Raw genomic sequence first — 21,179 nt, forward strand, 5'->3', positions numbered from 1 at the left:
GACAGAATAAGAAATGAAGTTGTATTGGAAAGAGTGGATGAAAAAATAATAATGCTGAAACTGATCAGGAAGAAGGAAAGGAAATGGTTCGGTCACTGGCTGAGAATAAACTGCCTACTGAAGGAATGTTGAACGGGAGAAGAGTTCGGGACAGAAGAAGATATCAGATGGTAGCCGACATTAAGTTATATGGAGGAGACAAAGAAGAAAGACTGGAGAATGATGGGTTTGCAGCGAAAGACCTGTCCTTGGGCAGAACGCTGAATAATTATGGTGTAACGCAGTTCCACTTCAAATACATAAATGTTGAAGACAGCTGAAAAGAAGAGGTTATGTCGATGTCATAGACGTCTACTGGCATAGAAAATAAAAGAATACGTATCCTGATTCTTCCCCATCTGCCCGTAAAATTATACAGTACCGTATGTAATATATAATATATATATATATTTTTTTTATTTCGCTTGAGTGTGTTATAAATGTTACGACACTACTAGTTTCTTCCTATAGTTCAACTGGAACAGGCCGCTGATATCAGCTGTGTTTCTACAGCTGAGATACACCATGGTAAGCGTTACTGTTTCAGAGTGGTAGATAAGTGGTACGTGAAATACATATAGGCTAACATTTGTCGTTTGTGGTTGAGCATTCGAGTAATTAAGAATTCCAACCTAACTTCTAACACAGTACGTGTCACGCGTATAGTGTTACAGAGCGATGTACTTACAGTATATTAGGAACTCATTAAATTTGACTAATTCGGGGAAAATCAAGTCTGAATTAGCGTAAGTCCGAATTATGGAGAATTTCCAGCAACAGAATTATTTCTACAATAAATTTAAAAAAAAGTAATGCTATTAAGTGGTTGTTTAATTAACAACTTAGGGTTTATTTATTCTATTTTATAATCTATCTATTACAAGTAATTGCATTTTTGTAAGAGAATCATGCATAACAAATTAAGTAGTCATATAAAAATATGCTCCTGCCCCTAGTTCTTATCCTCTAGAACCGCTACTATTTCTATTAAAATGTAAGTACTAATACCGAATATTAAAAGTAACGAACCTACAATTTAAAAGTTAACTTTTCTTTCTAGATTTTACATAAGAAAATTTGTAGATGATACTGGCAATGTCTATTTCAAGCACAAATTCATATCCTTTGTTCATCAGAGTGGGATTGTTCTATTTGTCTTAACCTTTGACCTTCTGTTTCATTTTTAATTCTTTTCGGTTTTGAAAAAGAGAGTTCTCTACTGCAGTTGGTTTCCACTAGTGATAAATAGATGCGCTAAGAATTTTTCACATTTGAAAAATATCGTAGATGTAGAGAAGTCACTATCAGCGTCTTGAACTTCATAACTTCCTTTGTCTATCCAATATTCACAATCAAAATCATATAGTTTGTTTGTCTGTTCATCAATAAATATCTTGGACTTGTTCTTTCTCTAGTTATTTCGCATCGAATGTATATTAGCTGCCGTTGTATCCTTCCTTCTGCCATACTTGTACTTGTTCATCCTACATTTCCAGCATAATTTTTTGCATTACTACTACCTCCATGAACATCAAAATATTATGTTAACCGACGTGTTTTTGATATCACAAGTTGTTCTTTGCTTTTATTTTGTTCCTTCGCTGTACACTTTGCACTTCCAGAAGCATAATATCATCTAGTATCTCTAGCTTTATTACAGCTCGATTCAACGTTATTGGTCCCTGTTCTTGGTTGTTTGGCTAGTGAGCGAGCTGTGTTGTGCGTCATAAGAAAGAAATTTAATCACAAATGTGCATAGAAGGGAAAGAGGGAAGAGGAAGAATGAAAATAATATCTATGCTCGTAGCTGATGGACACTCATGTCCAGAAAATAAGTCATCATCACATTGTTTAGTCAACAGACGTAGTGGTTAGTAAAGGTACGTGTGGAAGAATATCGTGTTTTTAAGACGGAGTGTACCGCGACATGAATGTATGTATTTATTTATTTACACTGCAAGTGGGCAAGCACCCGGTGGCAGTGGTATATACAATATTAACAATACACAGTTAAAATGATAAGCAATACACAATAAAATTTACAATACATAATACAATTTACAACACATATACAATTTTATACACAATACAATAAGAATACACAATACAATTTAACACAATAATAATAAAACATTAAAAAACACCTAATTTTACAACACAACCTACACAATTATGTATAGGTCCTACATAACTTTCAATAGTCTTTCACTTTACTCTCATCTCATTCCCTGTAGTGGCACTATGACGCATTTCACTGACACTTTAGCACACATTTCACTGACACTCTGTAACACATTTCACTGACACTATAGAACACATTTCATTGACGCTATAAATTATCACTGATCGGAACTGTTCACTGCACTGTAAAACCATAACTTCACTGACTCACCTCGCTTCACTGATACAACAGTTCAAATAAGTCAAATAATTGCATTCTTATGCATACTTATAAACAGAACTACATTTAAACTAAACATTTCTAGTCTAAGGCCTCTTACACGCTATTTTTAAATAATTTACAATTCAAACCAAGGAAGTAAACTCGTCAGGCTAGATATGACATGATAAGAAGGAAGTGTTAGGTGTTATGACTGCGCGGCCTGACCTGTGTGACCCAGCCCGCCAGTAGTGATGAGTAACTCGCTCTTAGTCTATCCACTTACTTTTTCCAGGGGCCAAAATCCCTGTATCAAGCACTCATTGCTATTTGCGAATTTGTAGGCTACAGGCTGCAGTAAAAGAAATCGAACTATGCATATAACACAAATGTAGGTTACTTTATGTGCACCGTAAAAAATCTTTGAAACTGTCAACGCAAATTATAAAATATCGATATCATTAAGGCCTACAACCTTTATTCTATAAAAATGTAGGTGTTTTCATAAAGATCAAAAGAATAATTATTGTCCACTCTGAAAAAAAAACAGTATATTTATTGATTTTTTTTAGTAACAAGGTTTCAATAACATGATTGATTGAAAAAAAGAAAGTTATTACTGCCAGACTGTAAAAAAGCATCAATGTTAACTTTGTAGTTGAGTAATATGTATATTTGACGTCGCTATTCGAAGCTTTTTCAACATAAACGTGTGAACTTCAGAAAATAAAAGCATTACTGCCAGACTGTAAAAAAGCTTCAATGTTAACTTTGTAGTTGAGTAATATGTATATTTGATGTCGCTATTCGAAGCTTTTTCAACATAAAAGTGTGAACTTCAGGAAATAAAAGGGCAGGCCTATAATTTTCCAAACGGCAACCCTAGATCATATCAACATTTGTTACAAAAACTAAATAGTGCTTTTGCTAAAGACTCATGAATAATCACAGAGTGTGTGATTGTTGTGATTATGAGCGCGTATGAATCACACAAACAATTAGGAAAAGAGATCTGAAAATTATCTGTAATTTCTTTTGGATATACAAATCTAAGCTCACAGTGTAATTTAAAATTTTATGCCCTTCACCTTGTAGTCTTCAAACCAATGAGGACACAACTCTTGCATTCGACACAACAAGGAGTTAACACAAACACAAAATTCACAATATGGTAGTACCATTCAGCATGACATTTCTCTCGACATGTAAGCTACAGTGTTGTCATTATGTCAGAATACGATGATATTTTCACCCGACAACTTCCTTACTTTTTTTAAATTTAAATGAGGAAACTCGTTCAATGATCATATTTTAGAAACAGATTTTGGTACGAATAGATGTTGTTCCTATAAAAGACATGACTTTTGTTTTAGTTGTAGAAATTTTTATATTTTACTGTTCGACTAGGAGTTGAAGTTGATAAATAGAGTGCTGTAGAACATTTTCTGAATTTCCAAGAACTGTTATAAGCAAATAAAACTATATCCAAATTTAAAAGACTGTTGATATAAATGCTACCACAGTGTCTCTGCTTCCATTCTCTGATTATAGCATTCATGTATATTATAAATAATAAGGGGGACAGGCAATTGAATCTGAAATGACAGAACAACAAACTAACAGCATGGGACTAGAGAATGGGAAACAGGAATACGGGAAAAACAAAAATATATAGCCTACATATATTATGGGAAGGAAACTTCAAAACCACTCGTGAAGAACAACTAAAGGTTGTAAGATTGAACTTTGCAACGATGAATATTTTCAACAAATCACAAGGATATTGGAACCTTATATTTCATTTTTGGAGCTTGATCAGGTATAGTAGGAACATCATTAAGAATATTAATTCGTGCTGAACTAACCTTATTACTGGCCAGTAGTATAGCAGAAAGAGGTGCAGGGACAGGTTGGACAGTTTACCCACCACTAGCAAGAGGTATTGCCCATGCCGGAGCATCAGTTGATTTAGCTATTTTTTCATTACACCTAGCAGGTGTCTCCTCAATTCTAGGAGCTGTTAATTTTATCTCTACAACAATTAATATAAAACCAATTAATACAAAGCCAGAACGGAATAGATGTTGATACACGAGCATATTTTATATCATCTACTATAATTATTGCAGTGCCAACAGGAATTAAAAATTTTAGTTGACTAGCTACTGTATATGGATCCCATTATCTTATAGAGCACCATGTGATGAAAGATCACAAGGAGAGACCATAGAATAAGTCTGAAATTCATCCTGAAATTATATATATTTCTAAGTTTTATTTCGCAAATGCAAGTGATCTTTGCCTCTATATGATATTTATACAAATAATAATAATAATAATAATAATAATAATAATAATAATAATAATAATAATAATAATAATAACAATAAAAATAAATCTGTCAAAAATAAATGTTGGGAAACAAAGGATCAAAAGAGGAGACAAAATGTCATTGTGGGAATTTAAAGAGATTTCAACAGAGCCTTAATTCTTATGAATGATGGTGATAATTATGAGATAATAGTTGGCAATGTGGTATCACTGAATTGAGCACAGCAGGATTCACTTTCTGTTTTGTTCTTGGTTAATGCTACTCCATTTTGCAGATATAGTGAAGATGATTAATGGATATTACAAAGCAAGCTTTGGAGCATAAAATCAGTATCCTGTGAATATATCGTCTTATCCAATTAACGATGGTTTTTGTGCACCTAATTAGGAAGGCAGGCTGAGGAATCTCTTTGCGTGCAGTTTTGTATTTTTCCTGATAGCAAAGCCGACAGTGTTTTATTCACTCGCGCTCAAATTGCAGGAAAGAAGGCAGGAGGAAATGCGGAGCGGAGCTAAACTGTGTCTTGTTGAACAATAAAGTGTGTATGAAGCTCGTGGTGAAACTACTTAGAGAAGGGAAGACCCCGGGGACTCCAAACTGCCGGCCAGCCCATCTCACGGGGAGTAACATTAAAAATAACGCCAGTAAAAGCCGCTGGCTACATTTGGCCACATAAAAAAGTGACTGCTGCTTTCCGTGCTACTCTCGCTGTACGCAGAAGCGCACTCTAGGTACAAGTGGGGTTTAAAATGGAATTCAGCGTCTCTGAAACACCACATATAAAGCTAAATCCTGGGGGCTGGTCCTCCAAACACTGGAAACCTCCTCTCGGAGAGGATATAAAATGAAACTCAATCTCCCTCTTGTCACTTCCACGTTTACTGAAATGTTTTATTTTAAAAAATATAACTAACTTTATGCTGAACAAACTTTACATTTTAATTTTAAGGGATTTATACACACTTTTAGAATTGTATGAAGTCATTACAATTCCTATGATTCCATATAGTTCTATATTTAGGATACTAATAAAATAGAATGAATAGAAAAGAGTACATGAGATTCCTACGGAGCAAAATAAGTTATAGGCTACAGTGCAAGATAAGAAGACAAATTAAGGTATTGTAAAAATACAGATAATTATACTAATGGTGGAAAATAAAGGGCAAACTAACCAATAAACCGGGAACTTATAAATATTATAGGGATAATTGGCTACTAAGTTAAATAGTTAAATACAGACCTATAAAGAAAGTGAACATTGGAAAATAAAGGAGGCAGTGAATGGAAAAGTGACTTTTTTAGACCGAATCGAGTCTTGGGAGGCGTTCCATGCGACGGCCACTGCTACTGCTGCTGATACTGATGTTATAACTATTAGACTATAGCTGCGATGGGGGATTGCTATGGAAAGTTAATGGAGTGGAACTCGAACGGAATGATGATGATCAGTGTGGAAAAACATAAGCACTCCAAGAAAAACTCCAACTGAGGCTGTGTCCTCCATAAATGTTAAGTTACAATAGAAGAGGCAAGACATGTCCTGTGACCTTGTATGCCGTGGCTATATCACCAATGCGTAAGTTATGGAGGGAAAATATAGGTTTTAGTTTGAGATGAACTTCCATGTCAGTAGATTCGTATATTAATTAATCATTCTGAAAGAAACTCTCTTTCTGATAGTTCATTATTTCTATTCTCGCTCAGCTCACATGCCAGGTCTCGCCTCCTGACCTGTATTATGATTTTTCCATGGAACTCCCACGTCTGACCGGGACTCGAACTCAGATCGCCTGCGTGGCTGGTTGATAGTTTAGACCACGCAGTCACCGGGAAGACAAGCTGGATCTTGAATAGTATTACATATAATATAAACTTTATGTTACCGTATTCTTTATTACTGTACGCTGTTTACAGAAAATATACGAGCATGATTAATATGGAATTTGTTCGTCTCAACTCTGGTGTCTTTTTAGGTCTATATCTATACTTTATTATTATTATTATTATTATTATTATTATTATTATTATTATTATTATTATTATTGCTACGGCTACTGTCACTGCTTCTGCTATTGCTGACACTTTAGTAATATTCCCTCGGATTATGTTGTTAATCTAATTTGCTTACTTTTTACCACCCTGTACTGTTAATTACTATAATAATAATAATAATAATAATAATAATAATAATAATAATAATAGTAATAGTAATAGTAATAATAATAATAATAATAATAATAATAATAATAATAATAATAACTTAATAATAATAATAATAATAATAATAATAATAATAATAATAATAATAATAATAATGTGAGCAGTGCAGGTTATTCCCTCTGATTATGATATCCGATTTATTTTATCACATTTAGGCATTAGTTATTTACAAATGGCTTTTAAGGAACCCGCAGTTCATTGCCGCCCTCACATAAGCCCGCCATCGGTCCCTATCCTGTGCAACATTAATCCAGCCTCTATCATCATACCCCACCTCCCTCAAATCCATTTTAATATTATCCTCCCATCTATGTCCCGGCCTCTCCAAAGGTCTTTTTCCCTCCGGCCTCCCAATTAACACTCTCTTATATGTATTTCTGGATTCGCCCATACGCGCTACATGCTCTGCCTATCTCAAAAGTCTGGATTTAATGCTCCTAATTATGTCAGGTGAAGAATATAATGCGTAGGCCTACAGTTCTGAGTTGCGTAACTTTCTCCGTTCTCCTGTAACTTCATACATCTTAGCCCCAAATATTTCTCTAAGCACCTTATTCTCAAAGATCCGTAATCTCTGTTCCTCTCTCAAAGTGAGAGTCGAGTATATTGAATAAGCAGTCGTGGACAGCCGATAAGGGATGATCCTCCAGCTTGGGGGATGGACGAAGTGCTAACAACCCATCACCGTAAAAAACAGCTTGTTACGAATCCACATTTAGGCCTACTTCCAGTTATTATTGTTAGTATTATTATTATTATTATTATTATTATTATTATTATTATTATTATTATCATTATTATTATTGTTATTATTATACGTTATGCTGTCAGGCGACTCTGAGGAGAAAAATAAAAGTAAACTGCTTTCTTATGATCATGATTAGCAATATTATACTGTGATTAAATTTATTTATTTTAATGTGAGCAGTGTCTATAAAAATTGCTATTCTGTGCATTTGACTTAAGTATTATGTTCACGCTGTTATTGAGATTTCCTTAAGTCCCCTTCACTTTTTCATTTATCGTGAACTTCAAAATTATTCTTTGAAAATATATTTGTCTATGGCAAAGTATTCTGCAACTACTATCGAGTTCTTCTTTCTACTTCCATTTTTTTTTGTTGTAAAATCATGATTATGATTTTCCTATGTATCAAATGTATCAAATCCTGAAACTGGCGATGTGCTTAAGTTACCAAGTGCTTGTTTTGATGTATATTGCATCATAGGTTAAAATATTTTCATCTCGTCGATCTATATAGGCCCCTATCTCAATAAAATATATTAAATTATTATTATTGTTATTATTACGACTTTTTATTATTATTATTATTATTATTATTACGACTTTTTTACTATTACTAATTGCTACTAATGTTGTATAGAGGATTCCACGATAAGAAAATAGAATTGAACATAATGGGGACTGTTCCATCAACTAATTATAAGTATTTTTATTGAGAAGTGGGAATTAATTAGTTTCCTTTAATTCACAGAACATAATTTCGTTGAGGACTAGAGCGATTTCATGTGTTAAAATTGTGTTACACCTCTAAAATTACTACATATTTAATTTACGAATAACGGGATAACAGCTAAAAAGCCTTCCGCTTTCTTGCCAAACATCGCCGCTGATAAATTTAACGGACAAGTACAGTAAGGGTGGTACAGTTGAGCTGAGATTTCAAACTGTTAAAACACGTACAACATTGTCTGCGCTTATTATATAAAGTACACATAATTTAACTGTCAGTAAAACAGCAAAGCATTAGGTATGTAACTTAGGTTCTTGTTTGGTTGTAGTGTGAATTAACATTTAATAACGGAAAATGTGTGCTGCACATAATCTTAAATTTATATTATAAGCAATTCTTAACATTTAATAACTGAAAACGTGTGCTGCACATAATCTTAAATTAGTATTATAAGCAATTCTTAACATTTAATAACGGAAAACATGTGCTACACATAATCTTAAATTTGTATTATAAGCAATTCTTAACATTTAATAACGGAAAACGTGTGCTGCACATAATCTTAAATTTGTGTTATAAACAATTCTTAACATTTAATAACGGAAAACGTGTGCTACTCATAATCTTAAATTTGTATTATAAGCAATTCTTAACATTTAATAACGGAAAACGTGTGCTGCACATAATCTTAAATTTGTATTATAAGAGTTTCTTAACAGTTAATAAAGGAAAACGTGTGCTGTACATAACCTTAAATTTGTATCATAAGAGCTTCTGAACATTTAATAACGGAAAACTTGTGCTGCACATAATCTTAAATTTGTATTATAAGCACTTCTTAACCCAACAGAATAAGTGTATTGATGTTTAACAAAGTTTTATTATTATTATTATTATTATTATTATTATTATTTTTATTATTATTATTATTATTATTATTATTATTATTATTATTATTATTATTATTGGTACTAACATTTGTAATAACAGTAATTTTTAGGTGCCTACTTTCAATCATTATGTAGCCTGGTTGAGGTATCTAAAAGTTGGTTAATGGCATAAATGTCCGAAGTCTAGTTATAATGTATGTGAAATATAATTTATGTTTTTGCAAGCCTCATTATGACATTAATAGATTTTTTTAATCATTTGAACGGACTCAACATACCTACTGTCCGTTACTCAGGAGAAGACGGGAGGTAAGAATTTGACCTTCTTGACTATCGCTGTTGATTATTATAAACATCGCTCAGATAAGCATCCCAGTATCCAGGCTATTACTCGTGCAGGAAACATGAGTAAGAATGCGTATAGAAATTAAAGCTAAGTTGAACAGAAGGAGACCTAATGTTTCCGCTTACTACATTAAAAATATTGACTTGTTGTCGTACGTTATCTGTTCACATCCCTTTCCCCTCAGTCCGCTTTCGTCTTCTCCTGAGTCACCGACAGTATCTTGTGTGATAAACTTGCTAGAACGCTGTACGTGTTAGGAAGAGAGTGAGATGGAGATACTATACGTCACTCTTTCTTCTAACGGAGGCATCTTGCGGTCAACATTGTATAGGTCGCGCCAGGGATTTTGGCAGATGGATTTTCTTTATGTGAACTGGTGAGCGAGTCCTCACCGCTGCAAGATCGGCTGTTATCTCTGTCGCAGTGGAATGGGTAGGACATAGGAGTAAACATGCACGCCCGAGTATTTGTGCACTCTGGACAGTCACCTCCAAAATCTAAACAAATATTACAGTAGTCTATATGTGTCTTTGGTATTCCCAAGAAACTTGTTCGATTAATTAAAATGTGTCTCAATGAAACTTACAACAGAGTCGTATAGGCCAGTTTCTATCTGATGCTTTTCGAATTCACTGCGGGCTAAAGCAAGGAGATGCACTATCACCTTTATTTTTTAACTTCGCTCTAGAATATGCCATTAGGAAAGTTCAGGATAACAGAGAGGGTTTGGAATTGAACGGGTTACATCAGCTTTTTGTCTATGCGAATGACGTGAATATGTTAGGAAAAACTCCACAAACGGTTAGGGAAAACACGGAAATTTTACTTGAAGCAAATAAAGCGATAGGTTTGGTAGTAAATCCCGAAAAGACAAAGTATATGATTATGTCTCGTGACCAGAATATTGTACGAAATGGAAATATAATCTGTTATATATGTATATGGAAATATGTTAATCCTTATTCAATAGATAAGACTGAGTTTTACGAAATACGAACATTAAGGGATGGAAAATGGGAGGCAGTAATGATCAAAATAATTATACCGATTTATTTTTTTAACCAGCAGACGTGCAGCCTTTAAATTTAAAACAAAGATTCACTCATAAAATTGGGTTAGACTATTCATCTCATCTCTCAGAATTGTTTCTAAAATGTATAAGGAAAGTAAAAAAATTCAATGTCATGTAGGCTACTCCCTTGAAATAACTTCGGTTTTTTTTTTTTTTTTTTTTTTTTTTTTTTTTTTTTTTTTTTTTTTTTTTTAAACTTCCGAGCAGAGAGGAGACGACGATTTTAAAATTTCACTAAACTATATTTAACTAGAGACGTGAAATTTAAAACGAAGGTTACTCTCTACAATATTGGTTAAACATTCTTAGATTTTTTTAAATACCATGTCCTAAGGTACTGATGAAAAGGCAGAAGGGAGTGAGAAATCTCATGTCATCCGATCTCGATGAAAGTCGATATGTGGGGATCTTTGCGATCACAGAATAGGAATAAGGTATTATTTAGTCCGACTTTGTCCCTAAAGTGGTGGAGTGGGACAAAAATGGGTGAAAAATCAAATTAGATATCTTAGGGGTTTTCGAGACGAAAATTACGAATAATACAATTTGTGCGAATTCAATATGGCAGTTTCAGTACTATGAATTATATTTAAAAAATTAAACATCGGCTATCGCACAGGTAACACATGTACAGTATTTAAGGGGGTATGTAACACCTTTTGATAGTAGGCCTATACATTTAGTAAAATCCAAAGTGTAATTTCTACATATTCTGAGTGAATGTTGTGCTGGAATTTAATATAGTCATCAGCCAATACCTCTAGATTAATAAACCACTTTTTAGAATCCATAAAATACAATATTTATTGTGAATGGTAATTATATTTTTCAAATGGTGCAATTTGTGCAGGGAAAATTGGTTTCTCCGATATTTTGTACGATTTCGAATGTTTTAAAATGCTTTCTTCTCTGTTCTATTCACGATGTGCGCGTGATGAAATTATTGCCCTTGTAATATCCATTACAATCCTATTTATTATACTCTTATATAAATCTAACTTCCGCAGCATGCAATTTTACCCAATTAACCAAATTATATTTTGATTCTTAAGAAGAATTGTAATTTTATTAACTTGAATTGTCGCACCACCAGTGGACGATCCCTAGATTATTACTGGACAGATCTTGTATATTGATTTGGTAAGGGTAGGATTATATATATATATATATATATATATATATATATATATATATATATGCGCAATGCAATGCTTTTTCCTTTTAATTAAGAATTAATTTAATTTAGAAAATGTAAGAGATGTATTGTAAAATCATTGCGAATGGAAGTCATTTACATTTATTAAAGGTATTCTTTGAGTAGGACTGTACCCTGGTGTGTTTCATAATAAGGATAATTTATATGAGCTGCTGTTATGAAAATATGAACGACTCAGAATGTTATCGCATCTCGCTCTCGCAGCTTACACAAACAATATTGGCTCGCCTACTGGAAATGTCATCGAGGTCATCTGCCAAAATCGGTGCCTCCGACTATACTAGCCAAGATCCATAAGATCAATGTTTTTTTCTTAAGCTGGAATATTCTATAGGTAAGACTTTCCTTTTACATGTCATTATGGCGCTTGTGGAGCATGGAGATAGGGCTCCATGCTTTCATGAGCTCAACACTAGAATGAGTTGATGTGGTCGGCAACACGCTGGGACCTCCTTCTATTCCCAAGTAAGATCCGGTACTCAATTTGACAGGAAGCTGAGAGAATCTGAAGCCGTTCTGAAAGTTTTGGCAACGCGAAAATATTATTATATATTGAATTTGATATTGCTAATATTTAAAATCAGACTACAAGACTATATTTTGGAGGCAATGCTTTTAAAGTCAGATGTTGTGAATTGTGCTCTCACACTAAAATGTGTGAACAAAAAGCATTGATACTCCGCACTCACCAATAATGCGTATTGTGGCGACTGATCTGCCCCTCCCCCGTGGTTTTATTTGAAACTAGCGGTAACTGTAACTGTAGCAATTCGCTACCGCTGGTATTCACACTCATATTGTGCTAGTGTGTGGAATCTGGACGGGATTAGAATAAGCTGCATGGACTATATTTTGCGGGATGTTGATTAGTGGCAGTGGGTGTTAACACTCGCCCTTCTTTGATGTTTCCGGGCTGTTACATTCGATTTTGAATCCCGTGATGTACTGTGTCGATCAGGAATTGCAACTACCGTGCTTCAGGTTACTAGAATTTCAATAATCATCTCGTAAGTACGAGTAAACACAAGTGCACACTCATTGTGGGTTTAAATCTCATGAAAAATGACTCATTTAGGACAATTTTGTATTCTGAAAATTACAAAATTGTTTCATTTTATGTAGGCCTAATTGCAGATATAGTATAAGCAGTCATTTCTTGTATTGAAAACAAGATGAAGAATAACAAAATTTGTGGAAATTTTTGTTTTGTATCAAAGTAGTTCCACAGAATCAGACGTCCAATCAACCACTGATTACAGGGAAGCTCAGGGATATCTTTAATCATTTTCATCGACCTTGTCGTCTAAACTTTAATCATTTTTATCATTATCCTTTTCTTCACAGTCATCACCATAATCATCTGCTTCATTCATAAGCTTTTCTTTCATCGTCATTATGAACATTAAAGTAATCTCTTTCTTCGAGGATTGGATTTAGTTGGATTTTCCTGTTCATGTTTTGAAAGGGAAGAATTGAGAAACCGAACAAAATACTACGATTTTCCACCAAATACGTTGTTTTGTTGCTATACCATTAATTTTTCCAATTTTCAATTACCTTAATATAATGTGTAAAACTTGCTACGTAATAATTATCTACATGCCTGCCTATCTACGCGTTCACATATTATGTACAGTAGTGGCAAAGAAAAAAAACCGGACCGACCCTTGTAGCTGATTTCAGAGCCTTGTTCACAGTGACAGCAGGTAGACTGGTAACTAAAGCTTTCGTGGTTCGAATCTTGCCTGGAAGGAAACTTTTTTTGTTCCTTATTGAAATTTATTCCCAATATTTTTCGATTGCAGCGATATTTTACTACTTAATTAACTTATTATTCTCAGAACATGAATTTTACCAGCTTATTTTCTAATGGCTTTCGAAATGGGCTACGTCAGCAGTCGAAACTACAACAATTTCAATGGATTACTCGCTATCTTGTGAATGCCGGCGTGGCATGCGCAGTGGCTCATTTCGTGTAATTTTATTATTCGTCGGTCCGGTTTTTTTGCCACTATTGTACAGTGAAATCATTCATTTAATACGCTAGCGGCAGGCTTTGTGTAGGTGTATCTTTTTTGAATGCATATCATTCAATAGAACATAAAGCCATTTTATTATACATTTAAAGCAGTGATTCTCAACCTACAGGTCCTGAATATTAAAGGATCCCGAGGAGCCGTTTTGTGGGTCGCATAAGAGGCTCACAGATATTCATATAATGTAGGTTTACAATACAAAAGCTTGAAAGTGAGAATGAAAAATTTTAAATTAGATAAGTGGATAATTAGAATAAATTAGGTTTTTAATAACATAATAATTTTTGTATTGTACTTGTGGATCCCGTGGATAATTTTTATTGTACTTATTTAACTTGTGGATATTTGGAGGTGAATCTCTGGGAACCACTGATTTACAGCAATAGTTAAAATACAATGCAATGTAGTAGTTGTGTTACAAGACGACACTGATGATACACCGCTCTATACATAGCGGACGATGGCAGTATTCCAAGGTCAATTAGTTTCTTCGGTCGGTCGCATAATATCTATTTCTCAATTCATCGCCTCATCTGTCTGCCTGCCTCTCCCTCCTAGCTACACAGCACAGCTGCACACATGAGAGTGTTGAAAAATAAAATGTATGTACTGTACTTACTAACTTCAGTACCTCTCTTCAATTTAACTTTCTGTATAGTTTCTTATAATTGTTTTTAGATTATTTCTATCACAGAAGACAACATTACGAAAAACAATTAAACTGCAGGCGTAGTTCAGGCGGTTGGCATGTCTGCCTGCTGATTTAGAGTTTCACTCAGGTGCGAAATTGATTCGCGCTTGGGCTGATTACCTGGTTGGTTCTCTTCCCGACGTTTTCCCCAACTGTAAGAAGAATGTCATATAATAATATGGGGAATCCTAGGCTTCATCTCGTTAAATATCCTCTCGCTATCACCAATTACATATATTTTGGAGGAACTAGAACCCCCTTTGGTTTCCATTCATTCATTCATTCATTCATTCATTCATTCATTCATTCATTCATTCATTCATTCATTCATTCATTCATTCATTCATTCCATTTCATTTATTAATTCATTCATTCTTCATTCATTGTTTTCTGCCCATGGGCAGATCTTTCACTGCAAACTCAGCATTCTCCAATCTTTCCTATTTTCTGCCTTATTCTTAATCTCCACATACATTTAAATTATGGTTTATTTAACGTCGCTCGCAACTGCAGAGTTTGTCAGCGTCGTCTGTGTGCCGGAATTTTGTCCCACAGGAATTCTTTTACATGCCACTAAATCTACTGACATGAGCCTCTCGCATTTAAACACACTTAAAGCCATCGACCTGGGCCGGGATCGAACCCGCAACCTCGAGCTTAGAAGGCCATAGCTATACCGACTACGCTACCGAGCCAACCTCTCCACATATGAACCATATGTCTTAATGTCGTTTATTATTTGATATTTCCTTCTTTCCCGTACTACTCTTTGATATCTTAGTACCTGAGTTTTGGCTCAATTAAAATTATGAGTAAAATGATGATTATTATTATTATTATTATTATTATTATTATTATATGGACATTGAATAACTTGCAAATCTAGTCTTTCAGGTAAGCTCCCTGTAAAGCAGATATGAATAATTTCAAGGGAAAAATTGTTCCGGGGCCGGGTATCGATCCCGGGACCTCTGGTTGAACGTACCAGCGCTCTGCCAACTGAGCTACCCGGGAACTCCACCCGACATCGTCTCAACTTTTCCCTTTATATCCACACAACTCACGTGGGCTGACGAAACTCCAGAGACCCACATCGAGTGCACACAATCTCTGTGTGACTTAGAATTGTGGTTTTCTGTTAACGTACACAGTGACGTATATATTATGCAAATCTAGTCTTTCAGGTAAGCTCCCTGTAAAGCAGATTTGAATAATTTCAAGGGGTAGCTCAGTTGGCAGAGCGCAGGTACGTTCAACCAGAGGTCCCGGGATCGATACCCGGCCCCGGAACAATTTTTCCCTTGAAATTATTCATTGAATAACTTGGTAGTTGATACAGCATGTTTAAGTAATCGAAAAAGAGAGGCAAATTGTTCCAGATTATGTGGCATTCGGGTTGGGTGAAGAATGTAAAGAAATTATTTTTTTTTCCTCGTTAAGCTAAATTACAGTGCTATTAATTTTCTTTGCCATCATCTACAATGTGTACATACAGTAATCGTCGATGCGAATATTTATATCTACAGTCTCTGTAATATAAAATAGTTGCATGTCAGTTGTAGTTTGCTTGTTTTAATCTGTAATTACTCAATTAACCGGTCACGTTTGTTATCCAACCTTCACCGATGGGGATGCTTTGCTTTGGGTGGCTAGTTAGACCAAGCACATTCACACTGTGTAATAGTGATAATGAGATTGTAATTATATTAAGCGAAATGACGGTAAGAGAATAGGATTAACCCCAGGAAACATAACCAAACACCACCTACGTGCACTGCAAACTTTAACTCCAATAATCCAGTGCTTTAACGCAGGTTGTCGAAATTGAACGCCCACTACTCTGCTAACAGTATAAACTAGATCAGTGGTTTGTACGGTCATGAAACGATGACGTATTTTTAAAGCTGTTGTTTCTCTCGACATCTTGCTTTATTCCTTCCTGTACAATCATACAGACGTACACATCCGAATTCACACCATTTTGTTGTAAATTCATTTTGAATATCGTCACTATATTTATAACCCTTGAATTGTTAACTATCTGATGATTACCTTCTAATGTGATGTCTTTGTGTCTCAAATAATGGTATTATTATTATTTTTATTATTATTATTATTATTATTATTATTATTATTATTATTATTATTATTATTATTATTATTACTATTAGGCTTCGTATTCCAGCTACATATAAACGGGAATGAAGTTGCTTGATTCAAAGTATATGTGACGTCACAGCGCAGGTACAGGTACGTTCGTATACAAAATAGTAACGCATCCTCTGCCCTCTTCCTCTAGAAAATGAAAATCAGGAAGCAGCCATAATGAGTAATCCTATCGATCATTGTCCTTACTAGTCGTATTAGGACTATTTACTGTAAATAACTACATCTTTGTGGCTGATTGAAGGTTCATTTCAGAGCGTAAAATATTGCGGGGCATAGTTGAGGATATTTGAACTAATATTTTTACTGTCATTATAGACAACATTACCTATAAATTGTGTAAAATAAATGTAAAAGTGACAAAAAAACAGTGCACTGAAAGACACTGAAATACCAAAAGGCACAGAAAGTGTGTTGAACGTAATAAAAAAGAACCAGTACTTACAATAAAAATCTCAAAATTATGAAGATATTAACTCGACGTTTACCATAGATTTGTGTAGCCTACCATGATGTTCAATGCCAACATCCCAATTTTATTAATAAATTAAATAATCTCCATTTTAGGAAATTTCTAGAAAAGTACATAGAAAATTAGTGGGTTTTCAGTGATGAGTGAGATTTAATAAACTAACACGAAAAAATATCACACAATAGGATTATCTTGTACTACATGGTGCACCAATAACGTCATGTGCTATTGAAATAATTTCTTGCAATATAAAATCATTTCAAGTGACATCCGCATATGTTCAAGTTCCATAACTTACGAATGCACGTTATTATTCACTGCAAAGATCACGATGGAAATGAACATCACGGCTCAAGCATGTGTTTACTAGTATTGCTTCAGAATGTCGGGAGTTGACTGTACTCCACGAACGCGCAGCGATGATGTTTGTTTTTATCCTTATCCTTTGCATCATCTGTGTTCGGCGTCCTATATACCCAACGTGTCTTTAACTTCAGTCTTTAGGTAGCTGGATTACGAAGCCTAATTATTATTATTATTATTATTATTATTATTATTATTATTATTATTATTATTATTATTATTATTATTATTAACCAATAAAATTTAACTTAGAATAGAGACTTTGAATTTTTCCGGTTTAAAATTCTGATCGAAATCTGTTACGTGTTCCTATGTGTCTTATTTAATAAAAAGGTATTGTGACTTCAGCTACTATTGACTATAATATAAATTTTAGTAAACTCGTATGGGTATAATGCGCGCAGTCAGGGATTAACGTAATAGTTCATTAAAGAGAAAAACAATGTGAAGATTCATCATGACTAAAATGTAAGGTTGTTTGACAATAAAATATACCATATAACTACATGACATCAGTTTACTAAACCACATCACGTCGCATAGCCATTTTTAAAGGATGTACACCTGAAAACAGGTTTCACTTAATAAGGCGTATTTAGAAAAGTAACACGGATAAGTAACAGCCCGCTTAGCGTAATTTAGTGTCTCAACTTTCGGCAATAACATTTCGCGACATTGTGTTAAATTACAGATATAATTTATTGACATACTAAGCCAAAGTGATGGAACTATCAGTTGCTGAAAATATAGCACAGCACTTCTCGTACGATTCATTATAGTGTTATAAATGATGTGCTATATTTCAGCAATTGACATAACACTTCTCGTACGATTTTATTGTAGTATTTTAAATGGTATGTCAATTGCTAAAAATACAGCACAACATTTCTCCTATGATTTCTTTAGGTTATAGTATTACCTATAAATGAATATTCGGTGTTCTAATGAATACTGCGTTCCCACGACATGATCTGAACTACACTGAATGGAAGTCGACAGTATACTAATGTGCTCTAGCCTTGACTTCCCTTCAACCTGTGCTATCTGTCCACACTACGCAACACAAAACCTTGCTACACTCGATCGAATGGAAATGTACATGTTATTTCCTTGGCACTCGCGTTCGATCGATAATAACACAAAAAACATTGACGGCATTTGCTTGAGCGAAACTTGTTTACTAGCGAATGCTCTATATATGACAGAGTTTATGTGCTGAAAACTATTGAATTACGTTTGCCTATATTCGTATTTTTTGAACTGAAGAAAAAAATAAATGACATTGAATTATTTTCAAAGTTACGATAGGCGTAACTTAAATTTTTCTTAATATTCTATATCCATCCTCTGATTGAGATTCTGATTGATATACTAAATCATATATACCCCAGATAGGTCGGCCTTATAGGCTTTGACGTTAACAACTTTTGTCAGGTTTACTACGCTGCCATCTAGTTATTACATAAGGAGTCGCGTCATAATTCCCATTTGAATTACATTAGCGACTGTGCTGCCATCTCGTGTTCGTTTAGGGCGGACGGGTGGCGATCCTGGCGGTTGTTGTCTTCAAAGTGCAAATGATTTTAACATAGCGATGACCTATCTGTTACATATATGATCTAGGCTGATATGTACATCTATTATCAGGCAGTACATCTCACTTGACAATATGTGTCAGAGGAAAAACAATTGTTTGTATGCATCTGAGTCTGACTAGTGTAATATGTAGCTATTCGGCGATGTATGCAATGAAGGGGGAAAAGAACTGGCCATCCTACCCCATTATCTTCTGGCCTAATTGCCTGATAAGTGGTGCCTTCTTGGTATCACTTATGAGGTTCAGACCTGTCTTCGGGCAGTTGACTAAACAACAATTCAGTATCCAGCTGAGAATTAAATATGTTAATGAAACGTTGAAATTGTCTGATATTGTGTGTTAAGAAAAACTCATTTCAGAATATGAAATAACATGAAATAGTTATAAGTAAAAGTGAATGGAACGAAGATGACGCATGCTTTTCTTTATACATTTAGCGCATTTCGTAATGATTCAGTTCCTTTGTCATGTTGCAAATGTTAAGTTATTCCTTCCCAGAGTTCATTTTCATATTATCGTTTATATACAGGGACATCATTTTATTTTTACTTCAATTTTTATTGTACCTGAATTTTTTAATGTACTTCACTCCCACCCCTTCTACTAATGAAGCTCAACCGTCCTCCACACAGATCCAAGACCGCATATACAGTCATAGTAGCCTTATGATCATAGTAAACAGTACGTTCCAAAAATATGTTCGCGTTTTCCAGTGACGAAAGAGCTTTCAATATTGAATCATTTTCGAACAAGTACTGTCGTCCATTTGCCTACGTCGTATCCTGGTTTCCCCCACCAGCTTTTATTCGCCAGCTAGTGGCTGGACTGTCTTAGCTCTTTTCTGAGAACATTAATTTCTGTTAAGAAATGGAAGTCTACGTAATATAATACAACTGTTTAAAATAACTTAAATAAAAGGGCCTCGTTAAGTAATTAACTGTCACGTGATTTCCCCCTCTTCTATTTCCCTGCGACATAACTACTTGGACGGACAGTAGATAGTATGTCTGAGTAATTTTATCTTTTCGGATCGGGCGGAAGTGAAGATTGAATTTACAGTGCGTAAGGTACTCTTTATAGAGTAGGTACAGAATTATTTCAACATGAGTTACTAGTACGAAGGACGAAACTGGTAATTGAAATTAAGTACAATAGTCTATAGTGTGATAATATGCACATTAGAACTGAAGCCTGTATCGAAATTAACGGCCACCATTAAAAAAAATGTGTTTAAATATCCATATTATGATTATTTTTCAATTTAACTTCATTCTCTATATTGTAGCCTACGCTTAAAATGTTATGTTTTATTTAACGACGCTCGCAACTGCAGAGGTTATATCAGCGTCGCCGGATGTGCCGGAAGTTTGTCCCGCAGGAGTTCTTTTACATGCCAGTAAATCTACTGACATGAGCCTGTCGCATTTAAGCATACTTAAATGCCATCGATCTGGCCCGGGATCGAACTCGCAACCTTGGGCATAGAAGGCCAGCGCTATATCAACTCGCCAACCAGGTCGACTTGTACGCCTATGTACTGTAGACAGTATAATATAGGTTACACTGCATAATGAATACGTCCACAAGGACAGCTCAGTTCGTGAGTAAAAATACTTATTGTTAATACTGTACTGTATTTTGATTAAACAAAAAGGTAATGAAAATTATCAAAATCAAAAGCGCGATATTTTCTAGTTTACGTAAATGGATGAACTAATTTTCTTCCCTCCTATACCTAGTAAAGTGATTTGTTTGTACATTACGCCAGTATCATCGAACTCCAGTCGTGGAAGGGGGTAGCAAACGGCGTTGATCCTAAGGAATAGCCAGGTTAATATTAAAAATGTTAGTAAAAATAAAATGATGACCCTGTACATAGTAA

Source organism: Periplaneta americana, chromosome 13, assembly GCF_040183065.1.
Source record: "Periplaneta americana isolate PAMFEO1 chromosome 13, P.americana_PAMFEO1_priV1, whole genome shotgun sequence".
NCBI lineage: Eukaryota > Metazoa > Arthropoda > Insecta > Blattodea > Blattidae > Periplaneta > Periplaneta americana.